This window comes from Homalodisca vitripennis, chromosome 4 (genome assembly GCF_021130785.1).
Source record: "Homalodisca vitripennis isolate AUS2020 chromosome 4, UT_GWSS_2.1, whole genome shotgun sequence".
NCBI classification, from domain to species: Eukaryota; Metazoa; Arthropoda; class Insecta; order Hemiptera; family Cicadellidae; genus Homalodisca; species Homalodisca vitripennis.
The window spans coordinates 97,283,007-97,295,621 of NC_060210.1; the positions used below are offsets into that span (position 1 = coordinate 97,283,007).

At 33.3% G+C, this 12,615-nt stretch overlaps 1 protein-coding gene across 2 annotated transcripts in view; it reads right to left on the reverse strand.

The window, feature by feature from the left end:
* The window catches only part of LOC124359817 (octopamine receptor beta-2R-like), a 352,308-nt gene that overhangs the window by 82,750 nt on the left and 256,943 nt on the right, over positions 1–12,615 (reverse strand). For both annotated transcript variants that reach the window (XM_046812873.1, XM_046812872.1), the window contains exon 4: positions 2,724–2,760. The gene's annotated coding sequence lies outside the window, so the exon portion shown is untranslated. The remainder of the gene's footprint in view (positions 1–2,723; positions 2,761–12,615) is intronic.

The following is a 12,615-nucleotide window of genomic DNA, read 5'->3' on the forward strand; positions in this document are numbered from 1 at the left end:
TCAGCTCTCGAAACGTAGTTTTAATGAATTTCGTTCAACTGAACGATGGAGAATTTCCTGAAAAATGCTGTTTCAATCACAATCGTTCCATCGCTAGAAAAAATGTAAGCCCAAAGCTTGCATAAACGGTAAAAGCCTCGATTTATATCGATAAGCATTGATTCACAAAAGCTACTTGGTTCGCTGGTACTCAAGTTCGGATCTCTCACTTGCCTCGAGCATGTTACAATTACACCAATAAGCCTTCATATCTTGCGATTTGATTATTAGGGTTTGGCAATTTCATGACTATAAATAGAAGTTCTTGGTAAATTTTAAGGCATTTAAAACCTTATTGAATAAACTCTACGTTATTTTTGTTTTTACGCGACTTTCAATATGGGACAAATGAAACTACACTGTGTTGTTATTTTTCCGTAATCAAAATTTATTACATACAAAAGCAAAATTATTGGACTATAAACCTGAATTTTCTTTTTCCTAATCTTATACATGAGAATTTTAGGCTGGTTAAGTCTCTTTGAATCCACGTAAATTGTGATATTAATAACAAGACAGGTGATTTTAGACGAAAATAACGCAAAGCTCCACATTTATCACAAGACACAATAATAATAGCCCTTGGTGGCGGTTGTAAATATTATTACAGCAGACACCGTCAGCTGGCTGAGACAGTTTTGGCGGCAACTCAGTGGACTATTTTTGGCGGGAGCAATTACATTACAAATCAGCTGTCGCATCTTCCTTCCACTCACGCCAAGGCACGCCACCATCTTATTTGCGTTTCATTCTTACAATATCGTTTTACTAGCGGTTATATTGATTTAACAACACGCCCAATCGAAAATGCGGGTGGTAGACTTTCTAATAAACATAAAGCATTTCAAAAGAAAATCTCTTTGACATTCAGCTCGTGGAAAAGTGTGTAACAGTATCAGATATACTGTTGTGCACAAAACGTGATGTATCGTGGTGACGGCGGGGGAGAAAAAAATTCCCACACTACTGTATAAGTAACTTAACAGTTTTGGCAATGTTATTTTACGGAATCAATTTGAAAGATAAAATTTACTTGAGAACTTAATCCAACAGGAAACTCACAACTGTGTAAATATTCAAGACGTGACAATAATATCGATGTACAAACTTAGAATATGTATAGAACATGAATGTTAAGTGAAATTGTACAGTGAGACAGTTGCGGTCTTGTACGAGCGCTGCTGGCGGCGTCAGCGGTATACTATACCGTGCATGTTCTATCCTGATATAGGACTTACGAAATACGGGTATGTTACTATAATTACAGCTCTCAGTACTTTTGACTAAATAATTATTCATAAATTGTCCTAAACGTTGACTTCTTTGGGATTTATATGTATTTACATAATCGAAAGATAACAAGAAGGTAACTTTCGGATCGAATAAAAATACTGTTTTTTTTACTGTTTCACCTTAACATACATTAAGTTTGAATTTGTGAAAACTAGTGCTAGACGAATTATTTAAAACATAACGTAAATGATTAGTTGGGCACCTCAACGTCTTACTGAAATATATCACGCATGCCCTGTGTTCTATGCGCAAGACATTGGCATTGTCTCTACAGATTATTATTGTGTTGCGTTATTTTCCCATAGCGTTTGATAGAAATGTCGCAAAGATGTTTTACTCACGTCATTGTGTTTCTTTTAAATATACCTTTAAAATGACATGTCACAAGATCGGCGTTGCGATTGGAAAATTGGAAGTTACCGCCTTCTAGCCCCTTTCAAAAAAGAGAGGGGAATTCTGTTTTTTTCTCAATAAAAGTATTTTAATGAGTATGGTATTGGTTTTAGATCGATATATCAGTCCGTTTAGACTATATCCCAGCGTATCAGGACTTACTTAATGTATGCCCTGTATTTAAAAATATTAATAATAAAAATTAAGAAACTAGCATTCTCAATAAACGATGAATGCCTAGAAAAATGAATTTAAATACAAGTCACTATAAGTACTAAACCTATGTTAGAATAAAAATAATGTTATAATTATAGGTTATATTGTTTTAAGTAAATAGATATTTATTGTCAAGAAATTATATAAAATTCCTTGTTATAAATACTTAGCTCAAAAAATATTACAGAGTGTGAATTATATATGAAAAAATAACATATATATACATATATTATACATATTTTTTAATTAGTTGTAGATTTATTCTACATCCTAATCACGAATTGATTTAAATTATTAAATTACGGGCTCTATCATGAGTCGAGAATGTAAAAATCTTCTATAGTTTGTATAAAATCTTCTTAAATATACACATATATTTAATTAGTTAGAAGATAAACTTGGTTAAAATAATACAATGTTTTATTATAAAGGGAAGTAAAATAATTTAGCCTCAATGTGACCTGATAAACACTTTCTTATTAAACACTTTCTTATTTTTCGTGTTGTGCATTAAAATTAATAAAAATTGTTAATTGTAAGTTTCTTGAGAGGTTTCATTCTCTCTTGAAGCTTTGGTTAGATCAAGGGATGAGGGAGGGCTGGCTGGTTTAAGAGATTAGATATTGGCGACCCTCCCTTAAACTAACATGATTGCCTTCTGATAGCTACATTGCAGAAGTTGTTACATTTTATTGGTCGATCACTTCCAATGTTGGCAATTCTCCGGCACAATATTTTATATAATGTTGAAATTATTATAAACTTAATAATTACCTATTTACCTTAATAACTTAAATCCGTTCCACGCCTTCAAAGTACCTGAAACATAACAATGATCAGTCCATAGCTAAAAATAATTTATTGTAGCATTTATGGGTAGTACTTATTTATTTATTTATTAACGGACAAACCATTTTACAATAAATTACACAATGGCTGATACAAGCGATAAGGCAATAAAAATACAAAAAAAGAATAAGTGTATAAATCGAGAGAATGCGATACAATAACATTATGAAGCTTAGTACTGTGCAACTTAAGCAATGTTCAATTTTTGTAATAATCTTCCTGGTTACAATTAGTACAGCAATATTACGAGTACTTTCAATGTTCAATGTAATACTTTTTAAAACTGCGTATATCCCAAAATTAATGACATTTTTCATTACGATTTTATTAGAAAAAGTTTTGTTTACTTAATATTTATCCTCATGATTAGCCTCATTATCCTTCATACAAAAAAACCTCTGACTAAGTCCATAGTTCTTGACAAGTGTTAATATTTCAACTGAACGACAAATGTAATTAACCGCTTATAGCAGAAGATAGTGTTAAGAGCTAATAGGAGCTATAGGATATACTAAATATTTCAAAGCTTAATATATTTAAATAGCTACCATAAATACATTTTAAATATTTTTATTTTTTATACAGGGTAAATAAGAAGTCATAACGCCCCCCTCTATTTTGTCTAAGTTTATGTAAGGAGATATTCTTTGGATTGTGGTGCAATGTAGAAAGTAAGTTTCATTTAATGATTTCTATGATTTTTGTGCTCCACACAGAGTTTTCCGAGGGCAACTAACAAATTTCAAATGTGAACTTTTTATTTCCCTTGTATATTAATAAGAAATCATACTACAATTTATAGTAATTGGTACCATTCGGTAAAAATATTGTATAAAATAAAAAAGTAGCTGTTACTTGCTGCTTTTAAGCCCTTTTATACGAAACTAGCTGCAACCCGTGGCTTTACACGAAATTTTCAAAAACTAAGTTCTTATTATACTTATTAAAAGAATTTTTGATATATTATGTTGGAGCCCTATGAATATTTTCAAACCTAAGCTGGCACTCACAGTGTTAATGCATAAGTGTATAAGATTTTAACTTACATGGTTTGGACGAGTAGATACATTTATGGTTCGAATTAGTTATATGTCCAACGCTATAATTGAGTCTGTCTTGTTAACCCGATAAAAATACTAATAAATAAATCTCGGTCAAAAAGCTTTTACCTCATTCCTTTCCATGTTCGTCCGCTGTAAGATATTTCCAGTGACATAGTAGAGTTGTCTTCTTGTCCCAATGAAGAAAAAATGTGTACATACGTCGGTTTCGAAGACTACTTTGGTTAAAAGGTAGCTACTGCCGACCGTATAAAATCACCTTCGTGTAACATTCGAATTTTCCTTTTTGACCCCATTAAAAAACTGAATGTAGCTGTTACAAATTTACTTTAGTCAAAAAACTACTGTTTCTGGCTCTTGAAATCTACTTCTTCTAATGTAAGATATTTCAAGTGCCACTTGTCTTGTTCTCCCGATGAAGGAAATGTACATGCAGTATTGTGCATACGTAGGACTAAGAAACATATTACAGTATATGGAGAAATCCTACGTACATCTAAATCAATCGTACGTGAGAGCACACCGGTTTTTTATTAATATTAGTTTTTTTATTAGTGCTTAAATAATATTTAAAGTGCATTAGATGTTTTAAATTTGTCACTGGTGCAATCTGATTTAAAAGTGGATAGTAACTTTGTATATTATATCGGCATTACACTACTGATCAAACACTGTATATTATCTCGAGTAAACGTTAGATATTGACTTTGCATTTGACATCAGCATTACTGTACTAATAAAGCAATATAAAATTAATATTTTAAAACATTTAAATGTAAAGAGATGTTCCAGTCTATTTGTTGACCTTTTAGCGATTTATTTTCATCTATAAAAAGATACGTACTGTACTTCTAAAATTTAAGATTGAATCTAACGAAGTAAAATACTGAAATATTCTTCTAATTCGTTCAAACCGCATATCAGAACCAAAATACTTTATATTATACATTATATTACACACAGTTCTTCGTAAGTCATGAATATTACTACATAATGACCACAATACTTCGTCATGTTAAACAGAGTTCTTCGAAAGACGATAGAATCTTAGTCTCCTTGAAATAAGTTCCATACTTAATTAATCTGAGATGGTTGAAATGTAATATAAGAAATGAAACTGTGAAGGAATTCCTGTGAGTTTAGAAGTCGTACGGCATTTCATTTAATTACAGGTGTACTTTATTTACATTTCTTAAAAAATAACAATATCTATTTTGTACAGTAAGTGACAAACTACAAAAATCTCCTATTGCATTTTCATTTATGAGTTCTGGAAATTAAATGAGTCATATATTGGATCTACCCACCGCCCATGACATCCCATGATACATAGGAGGGTAATTGGTACTATTTCAGTTATAGTTTGGCGGATGAAATAAGTGTATGTTGGTCCAGGTACATTTGACATACAATATACTTACGTTAACAGAATACAGAGGCATATTTAAACACTTTTGAAAGCTGGCCTGCACGACTCTCTGAACCTCAACTTTTCAATCATGCGAAATTATTTTTTTGCATTTTAACACTTAGAGAATGTGATGGCACAGCACCCTACAACTGAAATCCGTACGTGAGGTGACGATCAAGCCATAGTAATCTGTCTTCAGAACCTGATTATGGCAGTATTTGTCTACGGACCTCAATAAATCTCATTTGGCTCATTACCTCAGACACAGTCTATTTCCATGCCAAGGCTCCATCTAAGAGAATTTCAAGACATTTTGAATAGTAAACTTCTTCTTGTATGGTATCAGCCCCAATTAATGGTGGACAAAACCCGAAGTCAATCGGGCGCGAATAAAACTCAGAACATTAGATTTTTAAGAGCTTTGATTTAGATTGAGGGTGTGTAACTTTTGGAAGAAGTTGTGGACGCCAATAAAGAGTTTGTTTTTTTTTTGTTAAAAAACTGAGTTTGAAATTTCGGTCATACAAAGAGACATGTTATATGTGTATTGAACTGTTGTACCATGAGGAAGTGATGACTTCATTTCATTCACTAAAGAAAGAACAGAATGTTGCTGAAAATAGATCCTTGAGGGACTCTATAGCTTAACTTCTTAGAATACGAGATATGATTTAAATCTGTGTGACTTGAGTTTTCTAAATTAAGAACTAAGCCAAAAGAAAGGCTCACCTCTCATTCCATGGGACTAAAATGTGTGGTCAAAATTATCAAAAGCTTTTTATAGGTCAAGAAACACACATACGTACTTTCCACAAGAAATTCTACCCTCGAGCCCCTCCACAATCATATCGATAAGACTCAAGTTTGCGTCCATCGTCGATTTTCAAGGCGAAATGTTCACGAAAGGTCTAAATTCAATCTAGTTACAGAGCTGATTGTGTTTGTTTAGAAATTGAATCTTCCATAAAATAGGTTTTTTAATTATTTGAAAGTGATAGGCCTGTAGTTATGTATAAGTGTTGGATCCTCTTTCTTAAATTTGAATTAATTTTGAAATGAGGACTGAGAGGAAATGTTCAGTACGTAATTACTAGTGACGTTAGCGGTATTATAATATGCAAAGATAAATTCTTTGCAGTGAGTGAAATCAACATTGAAATTAGATAGTTAGACTTTTTGGTGGGAGTTGCTTTATGATTTTGTCGAGCTCTCCCCCGGATACTGAAGTCAGGACCACTGATGCGATGGGGATATTTCTTCGCGTAGCGTTTGCTTGAAGTTATATCTTGCTCAGAAGCAACAGTTGTGAAAACTTGCTGAACTAATTTGCAGGCTGAACTCCATTTTTATAAGTTGGTCCCCAGTTTTGAATTTTGAGTCACTAATTTAATATACGTGTCTCTTAAATTTTGAGGTTTTGGGCTCCCATTCGAATGCTTTTCCACTGGTTATGGTTTCTTACCTATAGTTATCTCAAAAGGCTGTGTTGTAAACAGGTTCTGAAACATTAGGAATATTGAGAATACATTGTAGTTATCCGATTATGTGGTTGCCGTCTTTTTTGTTCTGCGTTGACGAGTAACTCAAGGTCAGGCCTCAGTAAATCAGCTAGACGTTTAGTGTAGCTGTATTGAGAAAACTACAAATACCAATGACTATCAATTTGGAATTTTGGGTTAGAAGTTTGATTCCATTACTTTAAAAACCTATTTTGTCTCTTTGGTCACCTTTAGCGTGAAGACGGTAGTACGCATCGACCAGATTGAAATGTTTGACCTTGCAAGGATTGAGAATTTTGTAGCTAAAATAGTTTTCGGTTGTATTAACAAGATTCGTGTTCTAATATTTATAGATATATCTCTATTTATAGATTTTAAATGCGGTTTTAAATTTTAATTGATAACATTAACTCACGGTTTTGAAACGGATTGTCTAAAATCGCTGGTGTCTCTCTATTCTTTGCAATTCACTGCTTGCCGTTGTACAGCTAGGAATAATAGTCCATAAGGAGTGTAGGGCTGCTTTTCCGATGCCGCCTGTGTCCAGAAATTACACGCCGTTATAACTGTATGAGATCTCGGCCATATAACTTTTTAACATGCGGACAAGGTCATGGAATGGGGATTGTCATAATTGACGTCGTTGGTTGGTTCCCACGATCAGCACGTACCAGTAGTTTTAAGGTAGTGAGCAATATGACCTGACATCCAGTAGATCGCCTCCTGGTTTGCATATTCCTCTTACTGCTGTCCTTGTTTGCACTTTCTTCTCTGCACGCTCCTGCGAGGCCCCTGAGGTGAATATCTCCGACGAAACTGTCAGGAATAAGGCATGGCACGCATAGTGATAGGGTGAGAAACAATGAGAGAAGCATTGGAGAATGGAAAATTTTTACTTCGCATTGTTTTCTGACGGACCATTTCTGCTTTGTAATTCTTTCTTAGGCAAGGCCAAAGCATGTCTTTACTCTTTACAAAATAAGATTCTTCATATTAGAGATTTCATATTATTGATATATATATATATATATATATATATATATATATATATATATACACAGGGTGTCAATTAAGTCTGGAACCTCTTTTTTAATTTTTGAACCAAAATTAAAAAAATACCAAAGTTCACACGTGCTTACTGGTGATAGTAACGCACACATCTGCCCAATTACCGACCAGATAATCCCTTTGGGGGACGGTCCACAAGGAGTCAGACAAAATTCTTAAATAGCAGCATAGGTCAAGTTTGGTATAAAATTAAAGGTCTTACTTAGCAGAGTACAATGCCGCAAACCGGACTTCAAAAGGTGGATTCATTCAGTAGTTATAGCTACTTGAATTTTAAAATAATTGAACAATGTAAATTATTAAGTATTACAAGTAAACACCAATTTTTAAGTACCTGTGATCAAAGTAAGTGTTCAAAATGTTCCCCTACCATCGTCTGGCAATGTCCTAGGCGGTTGTAAAAGCCATCCACTGCATTTTGAAGGTAGTCACGAGGAACTTGAGCTTCTTGGACTATGAGATTTCTTAGGTGCGCCAAATCTCGAGGCTTAGTATGATAAACTTTATCTTTGAGGTATCCCCAAAGAAATAAATCCAGCGGAGATAAATCAGGGGAACGAGCAGGGCACTCTACTGCACCACGTCTTCCAATCCATCTGTGAAGGAATATTGTATCCAAGTATTCTATAACAAGGAGAGCAAAGTGTGGTGGCGCGCCATCTTGTTGGAAATAAATTCTTTGAAATTGTCGACCAAGAGCAGCTTGTAGTGCAGGAATTATCTCATTTTGGAGCATTGCTAGATACGAGTCACCATTTAAATTACCATTGATCAATAATGGGCCCATAATTTGATTTCCTATAATACCTGCCCAAACGTTAAGTTTCTGTGGATGCTGTGTATGACTCAATCTGCCACTTTCACATTCTAACAGTAGTTGTGTTATTGGTAATAATTATTGATTCCTGGCTTCGATTACTACATTGTCAGATGATGGAAGGGGAACATTTTGAACACTTACTTTGATCACAGGTACTTACAAATTGGTGTTTACTTGTAATACTTAATAATTTACATTGTTTAATTGTTTTAAAATTCAAGTAGCTATAACTGCTGAATGAATCCAGCTTTTGAAGTCCGGTTTGCGGCATTGTACTCTGCTAAGTAAGACCTTTAATTGGATACCAAACTTGACCTATGCTGCTATTTAGGAATTTTGTCTGACTCCTTGTGGACCGTCCCCCAAAGGGATTATCCGGTCGGTAATTGGGCAGATGTGTGCGTTACTATCACCAGTAAGCACGTGTGAACTTTGGTATTTCTTTCTATTATGGTTCAAAAATTAAAAAAGAGGTTCCAGATTTAATTGACACCCTGTATATAATCAATTTTAAACATAATTGAATGCATCATTACCAATATATAACGGCCATATCAGATATAAAATATATATTTTTATGTTATTATTTGATTGCCAATTATTATGACTATGAGAACAGGATTAGACTAAACTTGCTAATACCTTCTTGTAAAGTTGTTAATAGAAGCCTGGGATTAAAATCGTTTAAACTTAAATGAGTGTACAAAAGTTAGACAGTTGTTAAAAAGTTGTTAACACTTATCCATCTTACCTGTAAACAGTTCATAGAACATAGAGGTATAAAAAATAAGAACTGGAAGTTGCAAAATAAGTTTAAATTGCATTGCTAACTATATTCATACAAAACTTAAGAGGAAACTTTAATAACGTTTATAGTAGTGGAGATTGGTAATAAAAATAGTAACACGAGATTTTCTAACGAGACTTTTACTCAAACATTCCTAATTCTTTTTCATTTTATTTTTAAATTATTAAAGTAATTTAGGCACTTCTTCAAAATAAATACAGTGATTACTCAGAATGCTTACTTAAATACTTGATTATTACAAATTATGCTAACCTTTACTGCTTACTGCTAATTAATTATATTGCACAAATGGTTGAATATCTAATTCAGTATTGTGAGTTTCTTAAGTCAACACTAAAAGAGAAGATTGGTTACTCTGATATAAAAAAATAATATAAACGGTACTCTTACTGGTGATATACTTGGCAGAAAGCATCTACAATCTTAGCGTTACTATCTATATTTAAGCTCTTGCTAACCGACACTACAGTTGTGATTGAAGAGGGGATTTTCTTTAAATTTCTCTTTTGATTTTCATGCAGAATCATTAGTTTTTATAAATATTTACCTCCTTGAAGTTGACTGTTTTGTTAATTACTATAACGAAAGTAATTTTTATGTTTCGTGTTATTCGTGTGTTGGATTTTTACAAACCATAGAAAATGTTGCCTCAGTAATAATATAGAGTCTTACAAGGAGAACATTTCAATAAGCATATTCAATATTGAAATACTAAATATATTAAACACTTATTCTGCGACTGGCATGCCTCCTTTATTGCTTTATTAATGTAACTCTGAGCATTTGCACTCACCAACTGAACTAGGCACATACCTCCTTTCTTAAAGGATTTTATTGCTTGTTTAAAACAAATCCTCAAAATAATTACATTTTATTTGAGTGGGCCTTGTTTTCAATTAAAACTTTCTCAGATCCACATATCTGAAAAAAGAGTTATTAATATATAATAATTATTGGAATTTGTGTTTTTAATTAATTACCGAGCATGTTAAATTAACAATGATCTATATGAACTGATGAAAAAACGTTGAAAAGTTAAAAATACAATATGGACAAATGTTGATTACTGAATAAATGAATGCAAAATTGTATGGAATAATTTTTACTAGACATCTTCCATAGGAAAGTAATGAAAGAAAAGCTGCAAATTGTGGAATGGGGATGTCGGGGCACAGCCCAATCAATACTGGCATCCTTTACCCCGGAGCTTTAACTAGAACCTTCGGATAATAACTGGAGCAAAGCACTGTATTTTTGTTTCTGCAACATGATATACGTCTGCACCGTTGCACTATTGCCTCGTATATTTAACCATAACCTTCGAATATTACCTGAAAAAGCACTGTTTTTTTGTTTCTGCAACATGATATACGTCTGAACCGTTGCAAAATAAGATTATCTCTAAAATTTGGAGGCTTGGCAGAGTCAACAGTTGCAGTATTTTAAAGCTTCCTCGTATGATATGTGAAACTATAAGAAACCATTTTTTTTAATCACTTAAGGTTTTTTCGATACTAAAATGTTTTAATATTTTCATTTTTTTTTTTAAGTATATCCAGCTTAAAGTTAGTTTATATTTGTAAAATACAGTACAACAAATCAATGGTTACGATTCAAACTTTAAAATTATACTACATATAAATACTATAGGACGTTAACTATAAACGTTAAGGGAATTTCAGACCCCTGAGCATAAAATTGTTATTGGATAATAAGTATAAGAATTTACAGGCTAAGGAATTAAATATTATCTAAGGAAACGATTTTACAAAAGAAGCTGTGGATGAAACCGTCATTATAGTAGATTGTAATATGAATTTTCTGCAGTAATGCCTGGCAACATATTATAATTATTTTTATCCCATTAACAGTAGTTTATACATAAAGATATTTGAAATATAGTTGGGTATTGAATATTCCAGAAAGTATATTTACTTTGCATTTACGTTATGTATTAAAACACAGTTTTATGTATACTGATAAGGCGTCGCTTTTCTTAGATTTACTGCTTGTGGGGCAAGGAAGAAATTTGGATCGTGAGAGAGTCTAAGTGGTGGTCCAGTTACTGCTCTCCACACACTCAATCACCCCCACCCACCCCCACTCACCCTCGTTGTACCCCTCCTACCCAATCATGGGAACACTGATAGCCACATCTGCTCTAACTCCAAGAGTACGATAAATCTAAAGTCCATCCTTTGGAGTAACGGCAACGATTAATATCAAGGGCTGTTGTCTCTGTACATTTTGTCTTTACACAATTCAATAAAGTATAAAACACAAATTAGAAAACTATAAATGGATTAGACTATTAGGCTACTTATAATAAGGATTTTGCACCAAACAAACAAAGCTTTATGCTTGAAACTTGGATAGCAAGGTATTTATGCAGGCGTAAATGTACCGTATCGTATATAATTCATTTTTAAACTCTGATTCATTTTACAATACAGTTAAATAGTTCATGAGGTTTTTATAACTAAATTAAAAATATTTGTAATAAATATTAAACTAATCAAACTGACCCCAGGAGGGATGGTTTATCCTGCTAGTAGAAACTATACTGCACTGGATATAGCAGAACCCGATATGTCACATAACAACGAGGAAACCCATTCAATGCCCTGCAGGGGAACATAACCGTAAATACTGAGATAATGGGTAAAGCTTGATGGCAAGGTCTACTTTGCTAAGGAGGACTATTGTTGGATTAGGTGAGAGGCTCCCTTAATGATATTACAATAATAAGTTTACTCGTGAGGTGGACACTATCCCTGTCTACTTTCATAGTAGAAGCTGAAATAGAGAAAACCTCTCCTTCTTCTAAGGTGGGTAACTGATACAGTGCTCATTATTCCTCACAATTGTGGTTGCACCGCAGAATCTCGATAGGTGGACTCAGTACCTGTCAGAATATCTTGTTGCACCGACAGCTGCCGTAAGGCTTCATAGTACTATGAGAGTTTTTATGACTGTTTTATGTTAAATGAAAGAAACAAAATTAGGAATTTAGATTAAAGGATCCCTGTTGGTAGGGAAAAGCTCTCAACAGGTTCAAAATTACAGGAACCAAAGAAGACTTTACCGAATAACCAATATTGACCGTACGGTATTTTACAGTGAATGCAATAAGCCTTATTTAGTTTGGTGAATGGGGT